At 36.2% G+C, this 11,480-nt stretch overlaps 1 long non-coding RNA gene across 2 annotated transcripts in view; it reads left to right on the top strand.

The window, feature by feature from the left end:
* The first annotated feature begins 13 nt into the window (after window positions 1-13).
* Window positions 14-11,480, top strand: part of LOC134732886 (uncharacterized) — a 61,466-nt gene continuing 49,999 nt past the window's right edge. For both annotated transcript variants that reach the window (XR_010116454.1, XR_010116453.1), the window contains exon 1: window positions 14-1,072. This is a non-coding gene — a long non-coding RNA (uncharacterized lncRNA). The remainder of the gene's footprint in view (window positions 1,073-11,480) is intronic.

The following is an 11,480-nucleotide window of genomic DNA, read 5'->3' as shown; positions in this document are numbered from 1 at the left end:
AATGGCACATTCTTTGACAAAGTGAATCATCACTGTCTAGTCTTTCTTGTATATGAATTTGAAGTATTGATTAAAGTTGTAGCATACCTGTAATTTTAAGTTGTAAAACTTTAACACTCACAAAAGAACATTGAAAGACTGCAAATTTCTAGACTTGGAGGTTATAATTCCTTCTGTATGTTACTACTATCAGCTTATAAAGTTTTAAAAAATGTGAATGTAGAAACTTATATAAACTGTATTCACACATGAAGCATAGCCTAAATGCTCCGGACTGATAATCTGAAGGTCATTCTAACCTGGCTGATTGAACTACTTTTATTCATAGAAGCCAAAGTTTTGAAAGGTACAGATAGAATCTTGACTACCTTGCATTCCCAGTTACGTTTTAATTCCAAAATAACTAGCTCTTTAGTCACTGGAAACAAAACACTTTTAGCATTTAACTTTATAATACTTGAAATCCTACCTTGAAAGCATTCATACTCATTAAAAGCTCAACACATGATCCATGTTTACATAAGGATTTGGGTGTTACTTAAAATGATCATGTAATGAGCTGCTTCTCTGCAAATTAATATTCACTCCCTTCCCTCATCCTTAATGTGGGATCTTTGAAGGAAAAGGAAGTGACCAAACTAAAGACATAGGGAAATGCAAAATCAAGGTGAAAAGTTAACCATAGGGTTGTTTTAATTTTGGCCATAAACCCCCTAGTGAATAATGGTAACAGTATTGTTTTGAGACCCATTTTGTGGCGTTTACCTATTGTTAAACTAAATTGACTAGATGTAAATATATTTTTATCTTCAGATGTTTAGAATTTCTATCCTTCCCCATTGTTTCTGGATTTTGATACTAATCTTTTTTCTTTGCATATTGTATATATTTACTCAACAACTAATCTAATTTTAGATTTTTAGCTTATCCACATTTCATTTTTGTTTGTTTCATTGGTATTTCATCAATACAATGGCTCTACCCTCCAAGGAAAAAAAAACATCAGCCCGTCCCACAAAAATGCATATATATATTCAAGAAAGATAAACTACATTGTGATGATTCAATCATAGTAAGTATTCACCATTGAATTTCTTTAAGAATAACTACTGTGTTCAAAATAATTTTTGTACTAATATTTCATTTGAGGTATTTTATTTCTGTGGAATAAAAATATTTATCATAGTAACATCAAGCTTGTATCTTGAACAAACAGCTCCAAATATAATAATACCAGCTCTACTTCTTCATGCATTCAACATATATTTAGAAACCTGGCTGGGCACAGTGGCTCACACCTGTAATCCCAGCACTTTGGGAGGCCGAGGTGGGCAGATCACTTGAGTCAGGGGTTTGAAACCACTCTGGTCAACATGGTGAAACCCTGTCTCTACTAAAAACACAAAAATTAGCTGGGCATGGTGGCAGGCACCTGTAATCTCAGCTACTTGGGGGACTGAGGCATGAAAATCGCTTGAATCTGGGAGGCAGAGATTGCAGTGAGCCGAGATCACACCACTGCACTCCAGTCTGGGTGACAGAACAAGACTCCATAAGAAACCTACTATGTTGGCCTCTTTGCTGGACTTGGGGAAAACAGTTGTGAACCAGACAAGAAAAGCAAAGTCCTTGTTCAAATAGGCCTTATATTTTAGTAGGGGAAACAACCACCAAAGAAATAAGCAAAAAAATATAATTTCAAATTTTCTTAAGTGTTAAGAAAAAAATGAAACAACAATGCAAGGTGGGAAAGGAGACAGTGTACCTTACTCAGATGTCCTGTAGGGAGGCCTGAGGAAGTGTTCTTTGAGCTAAGGACAAGCTCATCAGGGGAGCATTTGAGGAAGGGGGACAGATGAGGCAATGGCTTTGTGTTGGAAACCAGTATGTGGTTGGAAGGGAGCAGGGGACATCTGTGTAGTAGGCAAGGGCTAGATCATATGGACATTGTTGGCCAAGTAAAGGAACAGATATTTTATTTTAAATGCAATGAGAAGCCACAGGCAGGTTATAAGCAGAGGATTAACATGATCTGATTTACATTTACAAGGAAACCTTTTTAAAAAATCTTAGCCTCTAATAGTTTATAATATATTGTATATTATGTTTAGAGAGATTTAAAAATAACTTACATGATCAAAGATAAGTTTCTTTTTGTAGGGCTGTACTATTTGTGTGATATCAAAATGGAAGAAATATTTAACAATCTCTATGGCATTTCTTATAGAGATTTAATAACTTTGTTGCAAAATGACTAAACCTTTGTAAGAGAGAAATCTTTTTCTCAATGAAACCTTAACTTTGATTTAAGGGCAGTGATTTTGATATTTAAGAGAAGCTTGAAATGCCCCACTTAAAAAAAAACAACAACTCTGGACAACAGTGAAAAATAAGTCATTTTGTTTAAATGTAATTATTAGATAAGTGTGACAAAAATAGAGCTAATTTTAGGGATGCTCAGGGCTGAGACTTCTTTTTTTCAGTGGATAAAAATATCCATAGGCAAATCTAGGGACACTTTAAATAGTTCAAGTAGTCATAAAAGGGTCTCAGAGGAGGGGACCTCTTCTGGAAGGGGTAGGTGGAAAGGCCATGCATTTTGATATTGGTGGATTGCTTTTCATTTAGAAACTACTTTCTTTTCCTTGTCCAGTACAATTGAACAGTAGATGGTTTCTACTCTGTTTCACGGGCTATTTCTTTATGAGCAAGGTTACACTCTCGAGCACCTGTGGGGACAACTGGCCTGGGCACTTTCTTCGTATCACCCTTTATCTTCTCTCAACTCAGGCCTATATGTACAAAGGTTAAATTTGTTCCTACTCAGTTAAAATCTAAAGCAAGGCCACCATAGGCCATTACTTTCTCTAGAGCACACAAAGGTAATCTGTTTTCCTAGTTTAACATGGGAGAAGAAACACCTAGATGTTTTATACCATAGGCTCCAATGTAAATGTGAATAGGTGATATATATTCCAAGCAAAAAGAAGAAAGTTTGCTTATCTTATCCAATACTTTTGAAATATGTTACTATTTGATGGCATTTGGCGTTTTATAAGACATGATAAAACCTTAAGACTAAAGAAAGAAGGCCAGATGCGGTGGCTCATGCCTGTAATCCCAGCACTTTGGGAGGCTGAGGTAGGCGCATCACCTGAGGTCAGGAGTTCGAGACCAGCCTGGCCAACATGGTGAAACCCTGTCTCTACTAAAAATACCAAAAATTAGCCGGGCGTGGTGGCAGGCACCTGTAATCCCAGCTACATGGGAGGCTGAGGCAGGAGAATTGCTTGAACTTGGGAGGCAGAGGTTGCAGTGAGCCAAGATTGTCCCATTGTACTCCAGCCTGGGCAACAAGAGAGAAACTCCATCTCAATAAAAAAGAGGATAGCATGCCAAAGTTATTGAGTAAATTCTTTAAAAGGGGTACACATGTGCTCGTGTTACATTTTTGTTAAATATCATCCTAAAACTTAGATTATTTTACAGCTTAATTATAAAGCTTATGAATCCTGATCATATTGCTTTAAAATAGCACCTTGTTATGGGTAGAAAAATATTACCCAAACTTTATAGCCCACTTTATTAAACTTTGCTTCTAGTTGACTTATTTTTTTTGTTTGTTTGTTTTTTTGGTGACAGAGTTTCGCTCTGTCTCTCAGGCTGGAGTGCAGTTGTGCGATCTCAGCTCACTGCAACCTCTGCCTCCTGGGTTCAAGGGATTCTCCTGCCTCAGCCTCCCGAGTAGCTGGGATTACAGGCACATACCACCACATCTGACTAATTTTTTGTATTTTTAGTATAGACGGGGTTTCACCATTTCGGCTAGTCTGGTCTCAAACTCCTGACCTTCTAGTTGACTTCTGTTTTCAAAAGTCAAAATCATTTTGAAGATGAACATTTGTCATTTGTTGAAAATTTTTAAAAATGTTAAATATGTTAGAATACCAAGTTAAAAAAATTAAAATTATATCATGCCTTTTAAAAATTACATGTATGCATAGTAAAAGAATTTGGGAGAAATATGTCAGAACTTTAATAATGGCTATCTCTGAGGGATGAGGTAATAGGCTTTTTTTTTTTTTGCTTTATATATTTTTTTCAAAATTTCTGCAATGATCACGTATCATTTTTATTTAAATATATTACTTTTATATATTTAAAAAATGTACCCACAGACTCCAGACTAAGCCAAAAATAACTTTGTAAGGGTGTATTAACAACAGCCAAGATTATAGTTTTAGCTGTTGTGATAGATGATAGTTCATAAATGCTATCCAAAGATAAATTGTCCCTTGGGAATAGTATATATTTGAATGCCCTCAAAGATAATATTAGAAATAATTGGTACCTTTTCAGTTGAATCAAACTAATGCAGAGCAACTTTTAAGAGTTAATTTATGAAATACAAAAGGATTTTAGAACGGAATTACAAAGACAGAAAGGACAGAAAAATAATTAAAATATTAGAAGCAAAGTTGAAAGAGAGTGGGATGTCAGGAGACCTTTGTTCTGTTACAGTCTCTGCAGCATTGTGTCTAGTTGTGTGTCCCTGAACAGGTCATAATTTCGATGGGCCTCAGTTTCTTTAACTGTAAAATAACAGAGTTGACTGAACAAATGACTATTTTCAGTGCCAAGACTTTATGAATCTAAATTCCCCAAACAAATTTGGATTCTTGGTTTTACGTGCAGCAGTCAATATATAAATGGGTCCAGAAGATGTCTTTGCTTCAGCTTTGGTAACACTCAAGTGTTATTGCCTGATTCCTCTTCTCTGTCATTTCCCTCCTCTTCTCTGCACTCTTGCATTCCAGGAATGGGATGCTCTGGCCCTCATCACCAGGGATCCCTTGTCTTCCCTGGGTTTAGCCAATGAAAACTGCTGGCAGGAGGTCAGAGGCTAGTAGAAAAAAGAACTTGGGGTATTTCTTTCCCCCTCCCTTTGAGCTAGCCTGAGATTCTGGTAGTGATGGCATCCCTCTGCAACTGCATCCCCTATCAGATCCCCGCCCATGGCTCTTAACTCTCACTGGGCTGCTTCAGATCCAGGTGTGGTGATGGCATCCCAATGTACTAGCCCCTGAATGCCTCAGCATTCCTTGTTTGGCCTCTTAACTCTGCCCACATTTCTGTAATTGTTCTTTACATTAGTTTGTACTCAAAATCTCCTTGGAACAGTGCCTTTAGTTTCCTGCTAGGACTAGGTGAATACATCCACGTCATTTCTATTTTTCTGATTCCTACAACTTTGCTCAAATTCATTGTTTCCTGTCATACTCAGAATGAGCCAAGTCTTAACGATAACCTACGTGATTTGTGCTGTGCTCACCCTACTGCAGCCACAATGATCTCCTTGCTATTCTTGTGGCCTACCAATGTACCCTCCTGCCTCAGGACTTTTGCACTTACTATACTTTCTCCTTATTCCCTAAGCTGTTTGCATGGCTAATTCCCTTATCTTCAGGTCTTGGCCCAAATGTCACCTTTTCAGTGAGGACTTCCCTGACTACACTATTTAAAACACCAAGCCTCTCCACCTCCCATCCCTCTTTTTGCTTGATTTTTCTCTAGCACACTTATAACCTTCGAATATACTATATTATTTACTTGTTTTGTTTGTTTTCTCTCTTCCCATACTGAAATGGATTATTCCAAGAGGGAGAGGGTTTTCATCTGTCTTGTTCATTCTTATATTCTCAGAGTGAATAATACAGCCTGGCACATACTGGATTCTAAGTAAATATTATGTAAATAAAGAAATGTTCCATTTTTACAACATGCTATAACAATTTTATTCAATATTTATGAAAGTAAATAATAAACATGCTGAAAAACATGGAACATTGGTAGAGCAGGAAATTCCTTGCAATGACAGATACTTTTGGAACATGTCTTTTTTTTTTTTTTTTTGAGTTGGAGTTTCGCTCTTGTTGCCCAGGCTGGAGTGCAATGGTGCAATCTCGGCTCACTGCAACCTCTGCCTCCCAGGTTCAAGTGATTCTCCTACCTCAGCCTCCCGAGCAGCTGGGATTACAGGCATGTGCCACCACACCTGGCTAATTTTTATACTTTTAGTAGAGATAGGATTTCTCCATGTTGGTCAGGCTGGTCTCAAACTCCCGACTTCAGGTTACCTGCCTGCCTCCACCTCCCAAAGTGCTGGGATTACAGGTGTGAGCCACCACGCCTGGCCGAAACATGTCTTTTTTAAACGGGAAAAAAAAGAGATACTATTTTAATTACAAGATAAAAGTTTCTTTACCTTTTTATTGATGCATTTTATTTGTTGCAAAATTTTCAGAAAATATGCAAGGTGTGTATTGGATCATATGTTGAAGTCCTTGAGAAAATACCTTATTTAGTATTTAGAAAGTATAAGATTAAAATCTTGATCAAGAGTACACATTACTTTGACACTAGCTATTCTTAATCGTATTTAATTCAAGGCACATTGACATATTTTAAATATTTGGTATAATGGCTAAAATAACATTTCCTTTGCATAGAAAAATCTAAAAAATATAGACACTGTAAGGGTAAAAACTTCTTATTTAGTTTTTTAAATGTAGGTCTATAGATATGTCACTGTAGTAACAAAGTATTAGGAAAAGCTCTATTTTGAATTCATAGAGTCTAAATGCTATTGATTAATAATGAATACTTAGATTTTTTTAAATGTCTTTTATAGACTCATTGGGCTTTGTTTTCTTCATCTGTTTGGTTTGGCTGCTCTCATTTACATACTTGCTCTCATTAGGGTTTGAATTTCAGAGCTGGCCTCACTCTGCAATGAGAACAAATGTCTTGCCATGTGATACTAACTTTCCATTACATGCTGAAGCATTTGCAGTCCCAGAGGCAAAGAATTTATGGTTGGTACATGAGAGATAGAACCATCACATAAAAGAAGCCAAATTTGCAATCATATTTTTCCTTAGTGCTAATACAGTTTCAGGATAATGAGAACTCAGAATAACCAGCTAATGACCAGAAATGAATCATTATTAAAACACTGTTTTTCTGGCATAAAATAGCTAATGTTTCTAGTTGGTTGATAATTTTCATAGCAACCATGGTATTTGGCACGTCCTAAACCACTTTTCACTAGAAGCCTCCAGACCCCACTGAAGCAGTTCATTATACTCTGAAACAGTTCTGAGAATCAGGGAGAATAATATACAAGTTCTGCTGATATTCTATAGCTGTATAGCCAGCATCGTGTAGCAAGTACTTAAAATTTCCTACAAGGTTTCTCAGTAATTCTCCAGCCAAGTAGGAAATTAAGTAGATGCAGCAGAAGAGATTAAAAAGTATTAGAAGTCGATCCCCAAGTTAGAGTTTGGTCAGAATTTCAAGCTTGTTTTATTGTTTTTTAAAAAGTAAATAAACAAGTTGTTTTATACTTTAATGATAGGGTCACCATTAATATTCATAGCATTTACATGGCATCATATTTCCAAGGGATTCTGTATATGTCCCAGCTTCTTGTTATTACTCAGTATGCTCTGTGAGATTTTTTGGTGGCATATATTATTTTGGTTTTGGCCAGAAAGACAAAGGAAAAGAGTATTGAGAATAGCAGCCAATAACTGTGAAAACTCATCACAGATCTGTTCATATATCTGGTCATACCCTGCACACATATAGCACTCTATGGTTGTCAAACTCTTGGCATGCATGATATCATTTGATCTTTATAACCCTATATATGTGTGACCTTGAGCAAATCACTCAGCCCATGGCTGTGACTCCTGTTTGGAAGCTGGGTTTAATAGATACCCTCTACTAAGTCTATAGGAATGCTTCAGAATTAATAATAGAGTAGTTCAATGCATTGTGAGCTCTGTAAAATAAAGGTATTATTATAAATGCAAAATTATTTTATTCACCTAGTTTGAGACACTAAAATTTAGGGAGACTAAGTGAGTTGGCTCTAAGTGTTTAACCACATTGGTCCCAGGAAACACACAGAACCATGGATTAAAAGGTTGATGTTTACTAGTTTAGATAAGAAGCATGCGATTTTATCATAAAGGGCAAAATACTGCTCGTAAGTAGAGAATATTGTTTTCTAAAGAATATAACCAAATATTCATTCTGAACCCATTAACTCACTAATTTAATTTAAATATGTCAAACAGTATGATTTTATCAGTTATCGATCAATATTCAGGCTACATGTAACAATGGATGACAACCAGTTTTCTTGAAAAGATACCCAATTTGGAGGCAATTAATCCCAGAATTATTACGAATTACATAAACTGAGAAGATAAATTGGTAATATTTCTGATCAAAATAATATTTTCCAAATACATATATTTTCTGAATAATATTGTATAAACAATAAAGTGGTCAACCTTGTCACTAATGTTTCATATAGCTCACATATTGGAATAAAACCTACTTAAGAACATCAGATATTTGATAAGATGTGTCAATTTCAATTAAGCTAGGTTTTGCACCAGCCTAATAAATGAAGAACAATAATTCAGAAGCTAAGAAATATAATTTCATTGAAAGATGGAAAGGAATGAGTATCTAGCATGAGCCAGGCAGTGTGGTAAATACATTTTAAATGTGACTTTATTTAATCTCTACAACAGCTCTGTAGGATAAACATTATTATCTCTAATTTAGAGATAAAGAAATTGAACCTTCAAGAGATTGAGGGCTTCCTCAAGAGTTTATATTCAGATCCACATTTGACCTGGATCTGAGTGATACCCAGGTATATGTTCTCTCCATTACTCCATTTTATAATTTAGGAACCACTAGATCAGAAGTTCCCAAATTTGTGAAGAGGAACTACATTCTGGTTTTTTGTTTTGTTTTGAAACCTCATATTGGTGGAGGGAGGGGCCAGGAGAAAGGGGTTGAACCTGATGTGGATGAATGTGAGGATAAGGGCCCCTGATAGTGAGGGGCTACAGGCATGCGCCAGCAGGGCCGGCTAATTATTTTTTTAAAGCTCTTGTAGAGATGCAGTTCCTCACTTTGTTGCCCAGGTTGGTCTCAAACTCCTGGGTTCAAGCAATCCTCCTGCCTTGGCTGCCCAAAATGCTGGGATTACAGGTGTGAGGTTCTTCACAGGGAATGAAGTGAGCAGAAAGTAACTGCTTCCCAAGTGAAAGAAGCAATGGACCAATGTAGGCTTTGAGGTGCACCTTGTAGGCTGATGTGTTGGGAACTGCCGATGTGGTTGGGTGATGCTCTCTGATGGTCTTTCTGTTATATTAAGGAGTAGAGATTTTAAAATATTAGATGATTTTATGTTTTTATTCCTAAAATGGGGTGGGGGGGGTGTTGGTCTGTCATTCTATTTCACTTCAAATGAAGATGCATTTTTATCTGGAATGTATGTGGAACTGTCTTGGAATTTGACTCTCCAGGGTCAGATTGTGTCCACACAGCATACAAGCAAATTCCCAGGATACCAGGCTGCTGTTTGAGGTTGGCTGCTGCTAATTCCTCTCCTAGAGAAGAGGACACTCTAGTTCTAGCCCCAGCTCTGCAACTGGCAGATCACCTCAGCTCTCTGGGCCTCTGTTCTTCCTCCTCTGAAAAATAAGGAGGCTGAACTAGACAATTCCTAGGCCTCACTTTCAGTCCTTCTGTTCTGCAGTTCCATTAAAAACAGAAAGCACAGCTTATCCTTTAAGCCCTCTAAAAGGAAGAAAAAAAACTAAAACAATTACCTTCCATGGTAAAACTGTCTGCTATATACATTTTAATGTTCCAAAGGATTAAAGTCCATCAATCTTGTAGACTTGTTGGGAAACAAGTCAGTTGGCATTTTCATACACTTTTTATTTCACCGTGTTTTAGCATTGTTAGAAAATTTTTCTGTAGGGGAAAATTTTGCTAGGAGTTAATTCAATTTTTTTTTACATCTCATTTTGAAATTTAAAGTAAATCACTTGTTTTGAGTATCTTATGTAGATGCTTTTTAAGCCACAAATAATTTTGTCAAACTTTGCAAAAGTACACTCTGCCCTCAGAAGTTATTTTAGCTACAAATTACTTGTTATGCTAAATTGAATAGATGAAAATTTAAATGCTGTAATATTTAAGTTATTCCAACATATACACTTTGATGATGAATACATGCTAACTGGAAACATTTTACTGTAGTCTTACTTTATGCTTTTCTACTAATAATGTTCATAAATTCATGAATGGGTGGATAATCTTGGTAAGAAAATGAAAAGGCTTTTAATTGTGTAAAAATATGGATTTGTCTTCTTTTGGAGTTGTTGCTTGCTCAGCAGACACGTGTTGAGTCCTGCTAACTTGACAAGCACTGCACCACTTGCTGAGATTACAAAGATAAGTAAGATATGCTCTGTGGCTCTGGAAAATCAAAAGCTAGTAGAAGATGCCTGTAGTTCATCTGGAAAAAGAGAGCTTATAAAGTTTTTTCTACATATGACCTCATTTGAACATATGGGGTGCTGTTATTATTTTCCTTATTTTACACAGGAAACTGAGTCTCATGGAGGTTAAGTTATAATGCTCAACTTGTTATTACTTGCCCAGTATCTGTTGTCCCTTAAACAAGGACTGGGACCATGTCTATCTTTTTCATTCTGTAGTTCCAGTACCTACCACAGTACCTGGCACATAATAGGTGTGCCATTTGAGCACCTATTTAATGGATTAATAAATCCATCAAACATATTTGATGGATAGTAGCTCCAACAAATATTGGATCATAGGAAAGCATTACTAGCATTAGTCTTCTTACTCTTGAAGTAAGTTCTCTTTCACTATGCCTTGCTGCCTCTGTAATTATAAACCTGTTTAGTATTAACAGGATAAATGCTTGTGGTATGGAAAAAGAGCTATATTTGCTGCCTAATTTTTTTAATAAGGAAAGAGATTGCCTTTGAAAGGTAGAAGCTGAACACCCTTGGAAAATCAATAGGATAAATCCCCCAGAACTCAGACATCTTGATACTCAACCACAAAAGCATTCTTTTCTTTATGAAGAAATGATTTGGTCATATGTGTCAAGCTTTCTCATTATTTAGTGGTTTGGAATCATTTTAAATTGACCATTAGAAGTAATGGCAGCAGGTTCGAGGGTCTAGAAGTATTACATATTGTGTACTTTATCAGTAATTTTTATGATATTTATGAAGCTCAGTATGGCTGATGTTAAGAGACAGGTTTATTAGCACTTCAGAACATAAGAATGGAATTCAAAATGACCTTGGAAAAATTGAGAGGTGTTGATCCTAAATAGGAACACATGTGGGGAGAAAAGACAAATGCACTATAACTGCAGTATGCAACTGTGGTAGGGAGGAATTTAGAAGACCAAATTCAGAATCACAAAGTATTAATAATTCTTGTATTACATTCTTCAGACTATTACTGGAATACTATGGTCAGTCTCAGTCCTACCAGTTTAAGAGATTTGTAACAAATTGTATGAGATTTAGAGGATATAGAAAATAATTGAAGGTTAGAAA

This window comes from Symphalangus syndactylus, chromosome 17 (genome assembly GCF_028878055.3).
Source record: "Symphalangus syndactylus isolate Jambi chromosome 17, NHGRI_mSymSyn1-v2.1_pri, whole genome shotgun sequence".
NCBI lineage: Eukaryota > Metazoa > Chordata > Mammalia > Primates > Hylobatidae > Symphalangus > Symphalangus syndactylus.
Note: the sequence above shows the minus strand (reverse complement) of the source record. Positions and strands in the feature narration are given on the sequence as shown.